Source organism: Poecilia mexicana, unplaced genomic scaffold (genome assembly GCF_051168715.1).
Source record: "Poecilia mexicana isolate PSO_F unplaced genomic scaffold, ASM5116871v1 scaffold_5, whole genome shotgun sequence".
NCBI classification, from domain to species: Eukaryota; Metazoa; Chordata; class Actinopteri; order Cyprinodontiformes; family Poeciliidae; genus Poecilia; species Poecilia mexicana.
In genome coordinates this window covers 29,237,122-29,255,323 of record NW_028263374.1, presented here as the reverse complement: position 1 = coordinate 29,255,323, position 18,202 = coordinate 29,237,122, and the positions used below count along the sequence as shown (strand labels likewise).

Genomic DNA, 18,202 nt, shown 5'->3' with positions numbered 1-18,202 from the left:
CTGCTCCAGTTTTATGTAACTCAAAAATAGAAAGAACTTAGTGATCCATTAGTGTATGGAGCAATGCCATCATGTCATAGATTCCCTGTTGTGTTTTTGGTCACATTGATTGTAGAATCATTTTTTATGTAGAAGAGTTTAAGCTTAACTCAGTAGCTACAAAGTGCTCTGGTCCTGCCAGAATAACCCGTGTTAGTTTTTCATTAAACATGATGCTGCACCTTATGGCCAGACATCTAAACCTTTTTGTCATTCTCTAAAGAAGATGGGTCAAAGCCAAGTGATTATGCAATATTCTTTTAATGGTGTCCCTGTGAGCTGCGGTGGTCCGGCTGGCTGCCATATTCCTTCCTAAACCCAATGAAACTCTTGCTGAGCCATACTTGGTGTGTTTTCATCACAGATGATTGCTCAGGCATTTTAGGAACTAATTCAACAGTTGTGTTGAAGTCAGCAGACACCTTCCACATGGTTAACATGGTGAGTGACTCATCCATTCATCTTACAACAGCTTTTGTTTGAAACCAGAGAGCCTATTTTCACTGCATGAATTAGTACCAGATGTGTCATATTATATGTATAGATTTCCACTCTTGGCACGATGACGGTGCATGAATAAACCAACCTAATGTTTTGATTCTGCCTCCCACAGGAGAACAGAATCATACATGATGTTGAGAGAGGGAATGTAATTGGTGGATCAATATAACACTAGACTTCACTTTTTTGACTGCTGTATTGGAAAAACTATGTTTTGATTCTGTTTAATAAACTAGAATTGGACTAAATTGGGAAACAAACCCAAACCTGAGTTCAGAGTGGATTTCAGTGGCAGAACTGAAGCATATTTTATTATTGCTAAGCACTCGGCTGTTTACTCGTGTTCTTTGCAAATAAACATTTGTTGGAAACTATTTTACATTATTTTGGGAAAAAAAAGAAAAAGAAAAGCAAAGAACTGTCTGAAGTTTTTTTTTCTCCAAAAAACATGGAGTCACATCATATGCACATGCTCATAATAATTATGTCTCTTTGTTAAAGTTTAAGCTGTTTTCTTTTGTGTTCTTAGTCTCTACAGCAAAACTGTGCAAATACACAAATTACAGTATTGCCAAAGTGATTGGCATTTCCAGTCGCTAATTGGAGTTCAGAGCACAGAGATGGTGATACCTTGTGTTAAGTAGGGGTAATACAGAGCAGATGTGAGTGTCATGATGTGTTGTAGTGTTTCAAAATGCAGCACAGGGATAGGCAGCAAGTTTAATGACAAACTGATAAGACAAGAAGTTACAAACAACAAGGGGGACACAGGAAGTGAGAGCAAGATGAATGAAGGTGACAGAAACCATCAGGAGGTGTTTGAACACTGAACAGTAAATGTTGGAACAATGGATCAGGACTGATTCCAAACAGGATGCAGCTGAGAGGGGAGAGCAGAAGGCAGGCTGAGGGAGAGACAGGGAGCAAGGAGGAGTCAACACAAACAGGGGAGCGCTGAAAAAATCTAAGCATGACGACAAAACATAAACAGTAAAGAAGATCTAACTAAAATACTGAGAATGGACTGAACTACACTAAAACAGAAATTAGGTTGATCTACCAAGACCAAAGAATAACTAAAAAAGATAAATGACAAACAAAACAAACAACAGCTTATTCTTCCGAGTTCCCTTCCACCCCAACATCTGACAAATGCAAACATATACACAAGACAACTGGGACATTTCATTGCTGCCACCCACTTTGAGAAAAGCCCTTGTCTGTGTTTTGACAAACAAAACTACAAACCCCAAAAAGCAACCATTTAATTTGTACTCTGACATGATTTGTATTTCTATCTCACAAGAAAATTTTAAACAATGTAAAATCTTAAAAGAAATATCATCTTTCCCTGGCTGAATACGTTAACTATCTCAAATTATAAAGACATTAAACTCATTATGCAAACAGAATTTCTCAAAGAAACATACATGAACTCATATTAATAATAATCTGCTAGTGGTGTGAAGAATGGACAGTGGAGCAGAACAAATGGATGTTAAACGAGGTTTGAAAACTGAACTCTGTAATTAACCGAGTAGTTAAATTTATAAATGGTTTGGAATATTTCACTGAGGTGCAGTTTTTGTTCAAATGTTCTCATCTTGTGTGGTTAATTTATCCCAGTCTGAGATCTGTGACCTGGTGGTGGTTTAATCATTTGTTTGGGTGAGTTGCTAATATGTCTTTTCTGTGATTTGATGAACAGATCATTTAGTAACAAAATGATTCTTACAGGAAGCCTGAGACTGCCTCCACGTTTTGACTGGCAGCTGATTCCTGGTAAAGGTAGACCAATGACAGCAGGGCAAAACTGCAATGAGCACTTAACAGCACAAGGCGAGAACACACACCCCGCCTCCTTAAAAAAATGGACATAAAAGGATTCTGGGAGATAATCGCTTTAAGGTTTCCAGTCCAGCTTCCAGATTTGGACTCTCTCAGGAGCAGGGCTCATTAAAACATGCCAGCTGCTGTCATAGGAGAAAATACCTGATATAAACCTCACCCTGTGACCCACTTCCTTACACATGCCTTCTGTGGACGGAAACAATTCCCACATTCACATCTGTCACGGAAGTGACACAAACACAACACAGTATGTGTACAACTTCTGTCCTCGCAACTCTTACATGAACAGTGAAAACACATTTTTACCTTAATTTTCTTCTCTTTGTTGCTCTTACTGTCCCAGACATACAGGCATACATGTACATTATGCAGACAGTTGTTGCTAAGATCTAGAAGAGGCCTGGTAGCTGTCATAGAACAGTACAACTGGATGATTCGTTGTCACACAGAAGTGTGACTGGCTGACAGATCGATAGACAGATTTATGACAAGCCTGCAAGACATCCTGGGAGAGAAAGAGAAGAAGTGACAGAGAGAAAGACAGACTGGAGTGATGGAAGACAAAAACGAAATGAGCCAAGGGAAAGGAAACTGTTGGGTTAGCAAAATAATGTTTCAGAAAAAAGAAATGAAGATGGGAAAAGAGAGCAAGACTGAGAAACAAGTGACTGAAAAGAAAGAGAGAAGTCTTTGAACAAAGTTTAAAGAAGCATCTTCTGATTAAATTTTCTTTATTACAGCCGTCTCTGCTAATTTCAGTATCATTAAAATTGGCCATTAAAAGCACTCATTTTTGAGCACACTGAAGAAGTAATTATCTCAAATGGATGTTGACAACGTTAGATCATTCGTTAAGCTCTTCAAATCAATGGTCCATTTAAAATGACACCAGTTACTGTTGTTATCCTGATTTCTCTTCCGTTTGCATCAGCACCTCCACATAGTTGATTTTAAATAAGTTGATCTAAATTTAATGCTTCTCTTATCTATTTTCTTTTCTTTTGCTTTTTAAAGCCATTAGTTTGTGAAAATAAACAGAAAAACCTTAATGACTTAATGTCTCAAGAACATGTTCGTTTTTAATGAACTGGTCACATTTAATTGCAGTTACGACAGGGATTGTGTGTTTGCATGGTCGTCTGTCTTGTGTCATATTCTAAATAAGAAGAGATTGTTTCTTTTATTATAATACATCAGGGATAAATTCATGCTTTTCTACTAAAAATTATCTTTATTTGGCATCATTCCTGCATTGTTTCTCTGTGGGAATTTCTACTGGATTAAGGACAATAATTTCAAAATCATTATGTTAAAGGGGAAGTATTATGTATTTTCCAATCATATGTCACAATTTTGTAGTACAGTCAAGTAAATATTACCTTCAGTTGTTGATATCAAACAAAACTTATAGGACATTTGACTTTCCAGTTTGTCTCCTTGAAATGGGTCTCTGTGTCTTTAAGAAGCTCCTACTCTTTCCAACATCCTGACTTCAGCACATCATCGCAACTATGTTCATCCATTTTGCTGTTTCCAATGTTCTAAGGCACATGTGATAAACTCAAGGCCCGCGGGCCACATGTGGTCCGCCATGTCATTACATGTGGCCCCACAGCATTTTATAGGCCGATGATTGACTTAAAATAGGTTTTGATCACGAATTGACTACAAACAACATTTCCCATAATGCATTCCGATTGTTACCAGCCAACATTGCGGCTTCTCACCACTAGAGAGCAGCAGAGTCACCTCAAGCTGCTTATTGATTTTCCCAGCGAATAAAACTGAGACATCGACAAGCTAACATCAAAACGTCCAAGAAAAGAAACATCGATTTACAAGTAAGACTGTGAATGAAGATGTGTGTGAGTTGTTGTTGTTGTTGTTGTTGTTGCGTGGTTTCTCTTCTCCGAAACAGACAGATGTTACGTCTGCAGCTCCTCCAGAGCGCCGCTCTCCTGGGTAACGTGAACCCAGAAGGCTCCATTTGTTAAATCCGCTGGATGAGTTACTCCCAGCGGTTTCTTTCTAATTCCGCAGTGGTTGAGCAGCGCACTGCGCATGTTACAGTCTAATTATCTTTTGCATCGTCATTTATTTCCTCAAGATAAACTGCCGGCTCCTCAAACGGATTAACACAACGTTGCATTCTCTTTAGTTTTCTCTGGTCTGTAATGGAGACATGAATTTAACGTGCCATTTCAACCAAAAGTTTGTAATGCGCTTCCTAACCATTTTTTATTTGTAAATATTGATTTTATTTTTTAGCCATTTAGCCAAGACTCTGTAGAACAATTTGTCTCTGCTAATGACATCTTCAATACCTTTTTTTATCCCAGGCTTAGTTTATGGACTGAACAGACAGAAACAATTACCATTATACTGAACTGAACTGTTGATTTTATTTTTGAAACATTTTTTATGGTTCAAAAATAATTTTTTTAATTGTAAAGTGTTGATTTTATTTTGAACCCTTATTTATTGTAAAGTGTTGATTTTATTTTGAACCCTTATTTATTGTAAGGTGTTGATTTTATGTTTGAATCCTTATTTATTTTGAAGTGTTGATTTTATTTTGAACCCTTATTTATTGTAAAGTGTTGATTTTATTTTGAACCCTTATTTATTGTAAAGTGTTGATTTTATTTTTGAACCATTTTTTAATTGTAAAGTGTTGATTTTGAACCCTTATTTATTGTAAAGTGTTGATTTTATTTTGAACCCTTATTTATTTTGAAGTGTTGATTGTCTGAAAGACCTTACACATGAATTGCCCCATGCGGGGTTTGAACCGATGACCTCAGCATTACCAGCACGGTGCTCTAACCTCCTGAGCTAACTCACCTACCTTACAAACTGTTGAGTTTCCATGGATTTAAGAAGAACTCACATGATCTTACCACAATGTAGATTTGATAAAAGTGCTTATATTCTAATGTTTTTCAAAACAACATACATAATATTTTATTTTCCAGAGATTTTGTATCTCAAAGTGTTGATATTATTTTTGAATCATTTTTAATTTTCAAGTGTTGATTGTATTTCAGAGAAATTTTTTATTTTAATGTGTTAATTTTATTTTTGAACCATCTTTTATTTGTAAGTATTGATTTTATTTTATAGCCATTTAGCCAAGTCTCTGTAGAACCATTTGTCTCTGCTAATGACATCTTCAATACAATTTTTTGATCCCAGGCTTAGTTTATGGACTGAAATGTTGAATTGGGCACAAGTATAAGTCTCACAATTTGTTCACCAAGTTACTGTGCTCTCTGATAGGATCTGTAAGTATTTGACATTGTTCCATGCCAGTCGTTGACATTAGTCACTAACAAATTTTGGATCATCTACTAGGAACACTGCAAACAGCATGAGTTTCTGTAGTGTAGTGGTTATCACGTTTGCTTTACACGCTAAAGGTCTCTGGTTCGAAACCAGACAGAAACAGATTTTGCATGTTCTATTCATCACAGGTGTTTACTAAAGGTCAACAAGGGTCTGTGGTGTCATGGTCTGTACTCTGAATCCAGGCATCTGAGTGCAAGCCTCAGTTGAAATTTTCATGTTGCATCTCACATCATCAACTTTGGAACCTCAAACTGAAACAAAGCAGAGAAGTTCAGTTCCAGTAGTGTAGTGGTTATCACGTTTGCTTAACACGCAAAAGGTCTCTGGTTCGAAACCAGACAGAAACAGATTTTGCATGTTCTATTCATCACAGGTGTTTACTAAAGGTCAACAAGGGTCTGTGGTTTCATGGTCTGTACTCTGAATCCAGGCATCTGAGTGCAAGCCTCAGTTGAAATTTTCATGTTGCATCTCACATCATCAACTTTGGAACCTCAAACTGAAACAAAGCAGAGAAGTTCAGTTCCAGTAGTGTAGTGGTTATCACGTTTGCTTAACACGCAAAAGGTCTCTGGTTCGAAACCAGACAGAAACAGATTTTGCATGTTCTATTCATCACAGGTGTTTACTAAAGGTCAACAAGGGTCTGTGGTTTCATGGTCTGTACTCTGAATCCAGGCATCTGAGTGCAAGCCTCAGTTGAAATTTTCATGTTGCATCTCACATCATCAACTTTGGAACCTCAAACTGAAACAAAGCAGAGAAGTTCAGTTCCAGTAGTGTAGTGGTTATCACGTTTGCTTAACACGCAAAAGGTCTCTGGTTCGAAACCAGACAGAAACAGATTTTGCATGTTCTATTCATCACAGGTGTTTACTAAAGGTCAACAAGGGTCTGTGGTGTCATGGTCTGTACTCTGAATCCAGGCATCTGAGTGCAAGCCTCAGTTGAAATTTTCATGTTGCATCTCACATCATCAACTTTGGAACCTCAAACTGAAACAAAGCAGAGAAGTTCAGTTCCAGTAGTGTAGTGGTTATCACGTTTGCTTAACACGCAAAAGGTCTCTGGTTCGAAACCAGACAGAAACAGATTTTGCATGTTCTATTCATCACAGGTGTTTACTAAAGGTCAACAAGGGTCTGTGGTTTCATGGTCTGTACTCTGAATCCAGGCATCTGAGTGCAAGCCTCAGTTGAAATTTTCATGTTGCATCTCACATCATCAACTTTGGAACCTCAAACTGAAACAAAGCAGAGAAGTTCAGTTCCAGTAGTGTAGTGGTTATCACGTTTGCTTAACACGCAAAAGGTCTCTGGTTCGAAACCAGACAGAAACAGATTTTGTCAGTTATGCATCTTTTGGGGTGCAGTGAGACAAGAGCCTTCCGCTTTCATGATGGTTCATTTGCCAATCGACTTCAATGTAGGCTTCTGTGAAATCGAAGCTACTTTACAGTTCTATGGCATAATGCACATGTGTCAAACTCAAGGCCCGCGGGCCACATGTGGCCCCACAGCATTTTATAGGCCGATGATTGACTTAAAATAGGTTTTGATCACAAATTGACTACAAACAACATTTCCCATAATGCATTCCGATTGTTACCAGCCAAACATTACGGCTTCTCACCACTAGAGAGCAGCAGAGTCACCTCAAGCTGCTTATTGATTTTCCCAGCGAATAAAACTGAGACATCGACAAGCTAACATCAAAACGTCCAAGAAAAGAAAAAAGGATTTACAAGTAAGACTGTGAATGAAGATGTGTGTGAGTTGGTGTCAGGGCGGCAGGTGGCGCTAGACGTTATCTTAACCGACAACATAAAAAAATAATCGGTCCTGTACTATTTTATCCATGAAATTACAATCATATTAGTCGCATTTTATGCGGTTTAGTTAATATTCACCGTGAATCCAAATCCCATCACAAATTAAACAGATAAATGCATCTACAAAAACCACTGACTGAGGCCCCAATAACTTTTAATAAATTAAATTAAATTAAGCGACTTCACTTATTAGCATCACTTCACCCGCTGGGGTCTGAACAACTTCCTCCTGGTTCCCATCTGCAGAAAAATCTGCGCTAATTCATCAGTCAGTTGGATCTGTCTGATCCAAACAGATCAACTGAACTCTGTGAGTGTTTTACCCTGAGCGGTCCGGTGTGCGCTTTTACCAGGATTTGTTGTTGTTGTTGTTGTTGTTGCGTGATTTCTCTTCTCCGAAACGGACAGATGTTACGTCTGCAGCTCCTCCAGAGCGCCGCTCTCCTGGGTAACGTGAACCCAGAAGGCTCCATTTGTTAAATCCGCTGGATGAGTTACTTCCAGCGGTTTCTAATTCTTCGCAGTCCGCAGTGGTTGAGCAGCGCACTGCGCATGTTACAGTCTAATTATCTTTTGCATCGTCATTTATTTCCTCAAGATAAACTGCCGGCTCCTCAAACGGATTAACACAACGTTGCATTCTCTTTAGTTTTCTCTGGTCTGTAATGGAGACATGAATTTAACGTGCCATTTCAACCAAAAGTTTGTAATGCGCTTCCTAACCATTTTTTATTTGTAAATATTGATTTTATTTTTTAGCCATTTAGCCAAGACTCTGTAGAACAATTTGTCTCTGCTAATGACATCTTCAATACCTTTTTTTATCCCAGGCTTAGTTTATGGACTGAACAGACAGAAACAATTACCATTATACTGAACTGAACTGTTGATTTTATTTTTGAAACATTTTTTATGGTTCAAAAATAATTTTTTTAATTGTAAAGTGTTGATTTTATTTTGAACCCTTATTTATTGTAAAGTGTTGATTTTATTTTGAACCCTTATTTATTGTAAGGTGTTGATTTTATGTTTGAATCCTTATTTATTTTGAAGTGTTGATTTTATTTTGAACCCTTATTTATTGTAAAGTGTTGATTTTATTTTGAACCCTTATTTATTGTAAAGTGTTGATTTTATTTTTGAACCATTTTTTAATTGTAAAGTGTTGATTTTGAACCCTTATTTATTGTAAAGTGTTGATTTTATTTTGAACCCTTATTTATTTTGAAGTGTTGATTGTCTGAAAGACCTTACACATGAATTGCCCCATGCGGGGTTTGAACCGATGACCTCAGCATTACCAGCACGGTGCTCTAACCTCCTGAGCTAACTCACCTACCTTACAAACTGTTGAGTTTCCATGGATTTAAGAAGAACTCACATGATCTTACCACAATGTAGATTTGATAAAAGTGCTTATATTCTAATGTTTTTCAAAACAACATACATAATATTTTATTTTCCAGAGATTTTGTATCTCAAAGTGTTGATATTATTTTTGAATCATTTTTAATTTTCAAGTGTTGATTGTATTTCAGAGAAATTTTTTATTTTAATGTGTTAATTTTATTTTTGAACCATCTTTTATTTGTAAGTATTGATTTTATTTTATAGCCATTTAGCCAAGTCTCTGTAGAACCATTTGTCTCTGCTAATGACATCTTCAATACAATTTTTTGATCCCAGGCTTAGTTTATGGACTGAAATGTTGAATTGGGCACAAGTATAAGTCTCACAATTTGTTCACCAAGTTACTGTGCTCTCTGAGAGGATCTGTAAGTATTTGACATTGTTCCATGCCAGTCGTTGACATTAGTCACTAACAAATTTTGGATCATCTACTAGGAACACTGCAAACAGCATGAGTTTCTGTAGTGTAGTGGTTATCACGTTTGCTTTACACGCTAAAGGTCTCTGGTTCGAAACCAGACAGAAACAGATTTTGCATGTTCTATTCATCACAGGTGTTTACTAAAGGTCAACAAGGTTCTGTGGTTTCATGGTCTGTACTCTGAATCCAGGCATCTGAGTGCAAGCCTCAGTTGAAATTTTCATGTTGCATCTCACATCATCAACTTTGGAACCTCAAACTGAAACAAAGCAGAGAAGTTCAGTTCCAGTAGTGTAGTGGTTATCACGTTTGCTTAACACGCAAAAGGTCTCTGGTTCGAAACCAGACAGAAACAGATTTTGCATGTTCTATTCATCACAGGTGTTTACTAAAGGTCAACAAGGGTCTGTGGTTTCATGGTCTGTACTCTGAATCCAGGCATCTGAGTGCAAGCCTCAGTTGAAATTTTCATGTTGCATCTCACATCATCAACTTTGGAACCTCAAACTGAAACAAAGCAGAGAAGTTCAGTTCCAGTAGTGTAGTGGTTATCATGTTTGCTTAACACGCAAAAGGTCTCTGGTTCGAAACCAGACAGAAACAGATTTTGCATGTTCTATTCATCACAGGTGTTTACTAAAGGTCAACAAGGGTCTGTGGTGTCATGGTCTGTACTCTGAATCCAGGCATCTGAGTGCAAGCCTCAGTTGAAATTTTCATGTTGCATCTCACATCATCAACTTTGGAACCTCAAACTGAAACAAAGCAGAGAAGTTCAGTTCCAGTAGTGTAGTGGTTATCACGTTTGCTTAACACGCAAAAGGTCTCTGGTTCGAAACCAGACAGAAACAGATTTTGCATGTTCTATTCATCACAGGTGTTTACTAAAGGTCAACAAGGGTCTGTGGTGTCATGGTCTGTACTCTGAATCCAGGCATCTGAGTGCAAGCCTCAGTTGAAATTTTCATGTTGCATCTCACATCATCAACTTTGGAACCTCAAACTGAAACAAAGCAGAGAAGTTCAGTTCCAGTAGTGTAGTGGTTATCACGTTTGCTTAACACGCAAAAGGTCTCTGGTTCGAAACCAGACAGAAACAGATTTTGCATGTTCTATTCATCACAGGTGTTTACTAAAGGTCAACAAGGGTCTGTGGTGTCATGGTCTGTACTCTGAATCCAGGCATCTGAGTGCAAGCCTCAGTTGAAATTTTCATGTTGCATCTCACATCATCAACTTTGGAACCTCAAACTGAAACAAAGCAGAGAAGTTCAGTTCCAGTAGTGTAGTGGTTATCACGTTTGCTTAACACGCAAAAGGTCTCTGGTTCGAAACCAGACAGAAACAGATTTTGCATGTTCTATTCATCACAGGTGTTTACTAAAGGTCAACAAGGGTCTGTGGTGTCATGGTCTGTACTCTGAATCCAGGCATCTGAGTGCAAGCCTCAGTTGAAATTTTCATGTTGCATCTCACATCATCAACTTTGGAACCTCAAACTGAAACAAAGCAGAGAAGTTCAGTTCCAGTAGTGTAGTGGTTATCACGTTTGCTCAACACGCAAAAGGTCTCTGGTTCGAAACCAGACAGAAACAGATTTTGCATGTTCTATTCATCACAGGTGTTTACTAAAGGTCAACAAGGGTCTGTGGTTTCATGGTCTGTACTCTGAATCCAGGCATCTGAGTGCAAGCCTCAGTTGAAATTTTCATGTTGCATCTCACATCATCAACTTTGGAACCTCAAACTGAAACAAAGCAGAGAAGTTCAGTTCCAGTAGTGTAGTGGTTATCACGTTTGCTTAACACGCAAAAGGTCTCTGGTTCGAAACCAGACAGAAACAGATTTTGCATGTTCTATTCATCACAGGTGTTTACTAAAGGTCAACAAGGGTCTGTGGTTTCATGGTCTGTACTCTGAATCCAGGCATCTGAGTGCAAGCCTCAGTTGAAATTTTCATGTTGCATCTCACATCATCAACTTTGGAACCTCAAACTGAAACAAAGCAGAGAAGTTCAGTTCCAGTAGTGTAGTGGTTATCACGTTTGCTTAACACGCAAAAGGTCTCTGGTTCGAAACCAGACAGAAACAGATTTTGCATGTTCTATTCATCACAGGTGTTTACTAAAGGTCAACAAGGGTCTGTGGTTTCATGGTCTGTACTCTGAATCCAGGCATCTGAGTGCAAGCCTCAGTTGAAATTTTCATGTTGCATCTCACATCATCAACTTTGGAACCTCAAACTGAAACAAAGCAGAGAAGTTCAGTTCCAGTAGTGTAGTGGTTATCACGTTTGCTTAACACGCAAAAGGTCTCTGGTTCGAAACCAGACAGAAACAGATTTTGCATGTTCTATTCATCACAGGTGTTTACTAAAGGTCAACAAGGGTCTGTGGTGTCATGGTCTGTACTCTGAATCCAGGCATCTGAGTGCAAGCCTCAGTTGAAATTTTCATGTTGCATCTCACATCATCAACTTTGGAACCTCAAACTGAAACAAAGCAGAGAAGTTCAGTTCCAGTAGTGTAGTGGTTATCACGTTTGCTTAACACGCAAAAGGTCTCTGGTTCGAAACCAGACAGAAACAGATTTTGCATGTTCTATTCATCACAGGTGTTTACTAAAGGTCAACAAGGGTCTGTGGTGTCATGGTCTGTACTCTGAATCCAGGCATCTGAGTGCAAGCCTCAGTTGAAATTTTCATGTTGCATCTCACATCATCAACTTTGGAACCTCAAACTGAAACAAAGCAGAGAAGTTCAGTTCCAGTAGTGTAGTGGTTATCACGTTTGCTTAACACGCAAAAGGTCTCTGGTTCGAAACCAGACAGAAACAGATTTTGCATGTTCTATTCATCACAGGTGTTTACTAAAGGTCAACAAGGGTCTGTGGTTTCATGGTCTGTACTCTGAATCCAGGCATCTGAGTGCAAGCCTCAGTTGAAATTTTCATGTTGCATCTCACATCATCAACTTTGGAACCTCAAACTGAAACAAAGCAGAGAAGTTCAGTTCCAGTAGTGTAGTGGTTATCACGTTTGCTTAACACGCAAAAGGTCTCTGGTTCGAAACCAGACAGAAACAGATTTTGCATGTTCTATTCATCACAGGTGTTTACTAAAGGTCAACAAGGGTCTGTGGTTTCATGGTCTGTACTCTGAATCCAGGCATCTGAGTGCAAGCCTCAGTTGAAATTTTCATGTTGCATCTCACATCATCAACTTTGGAACCTCAAACTGAAACAAAGCAGAGAAGTTCAGTTCCAGTAGTGTAGTGGTTATCACGTTTGCTTAACACGCAAAAGGTCTCTGGTTCGAAACCAGACAGAAACAGATTTTGCATGTTCTATTCATCACAGGTGTTTACTAAAGGTCAACAAGGGTCTGTGGTTTCATGGTCTGTACTCTGAATCCAGGCATCTGAGTGCAAGCCTCAGTTGAAATTTTCATGTTGCATCTCACATCATCAACTTTGGAACCTCAAACTGAAACAAAGCAGAGAAGTTCAGTTCCAGTAGTGTAGTGGTTATCACGTTTGCTTAACACGCAAAAGGTCTCTGGTTCGAAACCAGACAGAAACAGATTTTGCATGTTCTATTCATCACAGGTGTTTACTAAAGGTCAACAAGGGTCTGTGGTTTCATGGTCTGTACTCTGAATCCAGGCATCTGAGTGCAAGCCTCAGTTGAAATTTTCATGTTGCATCTCACATCATCAACTTTGGAACCTCAAACTGAAACAAAGCAGAGAAGTTCAGTTCCAGTAGTGTAGTGGTTATCACGTTTGCTTAACACGCAAAAGGTCTCTGGTTCGAAACCAGACAGAAACAGATTTTGCATGTTCTATTCATCACAGGTGTTTACTAAAGGTCAACAAGGGTCTGTGGTGTCATGGTCTGTACTCTGAATCCAGGCATCTGAGTGCAAGCCTCAGTTGAAATTTTCATGTTGCATCTCACATCATCAACTTTGGAACCTCAAACTGAAACAAAGCAGAGAAGTTCAGTTCCAGTAGTGTAGTGGTTATCACGTTTGCTTAACACGCAAAAGGTCTCTGGTTCGAAACCAGACAGAAACAGATTTTGCATGTTCTATTCATCACAGGTGTTTACTAAAGGTCAACAAGGGTCTGTGGTGTCATGGTCTGTACTCTGAATCCAGGCATCTGAGTGCAAGCCTCAGTTGAAATTTTCATGTTGCATCTCACATCATCAACTTTGGAACCTCAAACTGAAACAAAGCAGAGAAGTTCAGTTCCAGTAGTGTAGTGGTTATCACGTTTGCTTAACACGCAAAAGGTCTCTGGTTCGAAACCAGACAGAAACAGATTTTGCATGTTCTATTCATCACAGGTGTTTACTAAAGGTCAACAAGGGTCTGTGGTTTCATGGTCTGTACTCTGAATCCAGGCATCTGAGTGCAAGCCTCAGTTGAAATTTTCATGTTGCATCTCACATCATCAACTTTGGAACCTCAAACTGAAACAAAGCAGAGAAGTTCAGTTCCAGTAGTGTAGTGGTTATCACGTTTGCTTAACACGCAAAAGGTCTCTGGTTCGAAACCAGACAGAAACAGATTTTGCATGTTCTATTCATCACAGGTGTTTACTAAAGGTCAACAAGGGTCTGTGGTTTCATGGTCTGTACTCTGAATCCAGGCATCTGAGTGCAAGCCTCAGTTGAAATTTTCATGTTGCATCTCACATCATCAACTTTGGAACCTCAAACTGAAACAAAGCAGAGAAGTTCAGTTCCAGTAGTGTAGTGGTTATCACGTTTGCTTAACACGCAAAAGGTCTCTGGTTCGAAACCAGACAGAAACAGATTTTGCATGTTCTATTCATCACAGGTGTTTACTAAAGGTCAACAAGGGTCTGTGGTTTCATGGTCTGTACTCTGAATCCAGGCATCTGAGTGCAAGCCTCAGTTGAAATTTTCATGTTGCATCTCACATCATCAACTTTGGAACCTCAAACTGAAACAAAGCAGAGAAGTTCAGTTCCAGTAGTGTAGTGGTTATCACGTTTGCTTAACACGCAAAAGGTCTCTGGTTCGAAACCAGACAGAAACAGATTTTGTCAGTTATGCATCTTTTGGGGTGCAGTGAGACAAGAGCCTTCCGCTTTCATGATGGTTCATTTGCCAATCGACTTCAATGTAGGCTTCTGTGAAATCGAAGCTACTTTACAGTTCTATGGCATAATGCACATGTGTCAAACTCAAGGCCCGCGGGCCACATGTGGCCCCACAGCATTTTATAGGCCGATGATTGACTTAAAATAGGTTTTGATCACAAATTGACTACAAACAACATTTCCCATAATGCATTCCGATTGTTACCAGCCAAACATTACGGCTTCTCACCACTAGAGAGCAGCAGAGTCACCTCAAGCTGCTTATTGATTTTCCCAGCGAATAAAACTGAGACATCGACAAGCTAACATCAAAACGTCCAAGAAAAGAAAAAAGGATTTACAAGTAAGACTGTGAATGAAGATGTGTGTGAGTTGGTGTCAGGGCGGCAGGTGGCGCTAGACGTTATCTTAACCGACAACATAAAAAAATAATCGGTCCTGTACTATTTTATCCATGAAATTACAATCATATTAGTCGCATTTTATGCGGTTTAGTTAATATTCACCGTGAATCCAAATCCCATCACAAATTAAACAGATAAATGCATCTACAAAAACCACTGACTGAGGCCCCAATAACTTTTAATAAATTAAATTAAATTAAGCGACTTCACTTATTAGCATCACTTCACCCGCTGGGGTCTGAACAACTTCCTCCTGGTTCCCATCTGCAGAAAAATCTGCGCTAATTCATCAGTCAGTTGGATCTGTCTGATCCAAACAGATCAACTGAACTCTGTGAGTGTTTTACCCTGAGCGGTCCGGTGTGCGCTTTTACCAGGATTTGTTGTTGTTGTTGTTGTTGTTGCGTGATTTCTCTTCTCCGAAACGGACAGATGTTACGTCTGCAGCTCCTCCAGAGCGCCGCTCTCCTGGGTAACGTGAACCCAGAAGGCTCCATTTGTTAAATCCGCTGGATGAGTTACTTCCAGCGGTTTCTAATTCTTCGCAGTCCGCAGTGGTTGAGCAGCGCACTGCGCATGTTACAGTCTAATTATCTTTTGCATCGTCATTTATTTCCTCAAGATAAACTGCCGGCTCCTCAAACGGATTAACACAACGTTGCATTCTCTTTAGTTTTCTCTGGTCTGTAATGGAGACATGAATTTAACGTGCCATTTCAACCAAAAGTTTGTAATGCGCTTCCTAACCATTTTTTATTTGTAAATATTGATTTTATTTTTTAGCCATTTAGCCAAGACTCTGTAGAACAATTTGTCTCTGCTAATGACATCTTCAATACCTTTTTTTATCCCAGGCTTAGTTTATGGACTGAACAGACAGAAACAATTACCATTATACTGAACTGAACTGTTGATTTTATTTTTGAAACATTTTTTATGGTTCAAAAATAATTTTTTTAATTGTAAAGTGTTGATTTTATTTTGAACCCTTATTTATTGTAAAGTGTTGATTTTATTTTGAACCCTTATTTATTGTAAGGTGTTGATTTTATGTTTGAATCCTTATTTATTTTGAAGTGTTGATTTTATTTTGAACCCTTATTTATTGTAAAGTGTTGATTTTATTTTGAACCCTTATTTATTGTAAAGTGTTGATTTTATTTTTGAACCATTTTTTAATTGTAAAGTGTTGATTTTGAACCCTTATTTATTGTAAAGTGTTGATTTTATTTTGAACCCTTATTTATTTTGAAGTGTTGATTGTCTGAAAGACCTTACACATGAATTGCCCCATGCGGGGTTTGAACCGATGACCTCAGCATTACCAGCACGGTGCTCTAACCTCCTGAGCTAACTCACCTACCTTACAAACTGTTGAGTTTCCATGGATTTAAGAAGAACTCACATGATCTTACCACAATGTAGATTTGATAAAAGTGCTTATATTCTAATGTTTTTCAAAACAACATACATAATATTTTATTTTCCAGAGATTTTGTATCTCAAAGTGTTGATATTATTTTTGAATCATTTTTAATTTTCAAGTGTTGATTGTATTTCAGAGAAATTTTTTATTTTAATGTGTTAATTTTATTTTTGAACCATCTTTTATTTGTAAGTATTGATTTTATTTTATAGCCATTTAGCCAAGTCTCTGTAGAACCATTTGTCTCTGCTAATGACATCTTCAATACAATTTTTTGATCCCAGGCTTAGTTTATGGACTGAAATGTTGAATTGGGCACAAGTATAAGTCTCACAATTTGTTCACCAAGTTACTGTGCTCTCTGAGAGGATCTGTAAGTATTTGACATTGTTCCATGCCAGTCGTTGACATTAGTCACTAACAAATTTTGGATCATCTACTAGGAACACTGCAAACAGCATGAGTTTCTGTAGTGTAGTGGTTATCACGTTTGCTTTACACGCTAAAGGTCTCTGGTTCGAAACCAGACAGAAACAGATTTTGCATGTTCTATTCATCACAGGTGTTTACTAAAGGTCAACAAGGTTCTGTGGTTTCATGGTCTGTACTCTGAATCCAGGCATCTGAGTGCAAGCCTCAGTTGAAATTTTCATGTTGCATCTCACATCATCAACTTTGGAACCTCAAACTGAAACAAAGCAGAGAAGTTCAGTTCCAGTAGTGTAGTGGTTATCACGTTTGCTTAACACGCAAAAGGTCTCTGGTTCGAAACCAGACAGAAACAGATTTTGCATGTTCTATTCATCACAGGTGTTTACTAAAGGTCAACAAGGGTCTGTGGTTTCATGGTCTGTACTCTGAATCCAGGCATCTGAGTGCAAGCCTCAGTTGAAATTTTCATGTTGCATCTCACATCATCAACTTTGGAACCTCAAACTGAAACAAAGCAGAGAAGTTCAGTTCCAGTAGTGTAGTGGTTATCACGTTTGCTTAACACGCAAAAGGTCTCTGGTTCGAAACCAGACAGAAACAGATTTTGCATGTTCTATTCATCACAGGTGTTTACTAAAGGTCAACAAGGGTCTGTGGTTTCATGGTCTGTACTCTGAATCCAGGCATCTGAGTGCAAGCCTCAGTTGAAATTTTCATGTTGCATCTCACATCATCAACTTTGGAACCTCAAACTGAAACAAAGCAGAGAAGTTCAGTTCCAGTAGTGTAGTGGTTATCATGTTTGCTTAACACGCAAAAGGTCTCTGGTTCGAAACCAGACAGAAACAGATTTTGCATGTTCTATTCATCACAGGTGTTTACTAAAGGTCAACAAGGGTCTGTGGTGTCATGGTCTGTACTCTGAATCCAGGCATCTGAGTGCAAGCCTCAGTTGAAATTTTCATGTTGCATCTCACATCATCAACTTTGGAACCTCAAACTGAAACAAAGCAGAGAAGTTCAGTTCCAGTAGTGTAGTGGTTATCACGTTTGCTTAACACGCAAAAGGTCTCTGGTTCGAAACCAGACAGAAACAGATTTTGCATGTTCTATTCATCACAGGTGTTTACTAAAGGTCAACAAGGGTCTGTGGTGTCATGGTCTGTACTCTGAATCCAGGCATCTGAGTGCAAGCCTCAGTTGAAATTTTCATGTTGCATCTCACATCATCAACTTTGGAACCTCAAACTGAAACAAAGCAGAGAAGTTCAGTTCCAGTAGTGTAGTGGTTATCACGTTTGCTTAACACGCAAAAGGTCTCTGGTTCGAAACCAGACAGAAACAGATTTTGCATGTTCTATTCATCACAGGTGTTTACTAAAGGTCAACAAGGGTCTGTGGTGTCATG

The 18,202-nt window shown here is 38.6% G+C and overlaps 3 non-coding genes across 3 annotated transcripts; all 3 read left to right on the top strand.

Moving 5' to 3' along the window:
• Positions 1-5,765: 5,765 nt before the first annotated feature.
• On the top strand, positions 5,766-5,838 carry trnav-uac (transfer RNA valine (anticodon UAC)). Its single transcript has one exon. It is a non-coding gene; the product is annotated as a tRNA-Val (tRNA).
• Positions 5,839-9,435: 3,597 nt separating this feature from the next.
• trnav-uac (transfer RNA valine (anticodon UAC)) lies at positions 9,436-9,508 on the top strand. The gene has a single exon. It is a non-coding gene; the product is annotated as a tRNA-Val (tRNA).
• A 7,317-nt stretch (positions 9,509-16,825) lies between these two features.
• On the top strand, positions 16,826-16,898 carry trnav-uac (transfer RNA valine (anticodon UAC)). The gene has a single exon. It is a non-coding gene; the product is annotated as a tRNA-Val (tRNA).
• Positions 16,899-18,202: the final 1,304 nt, after the last annotated feature.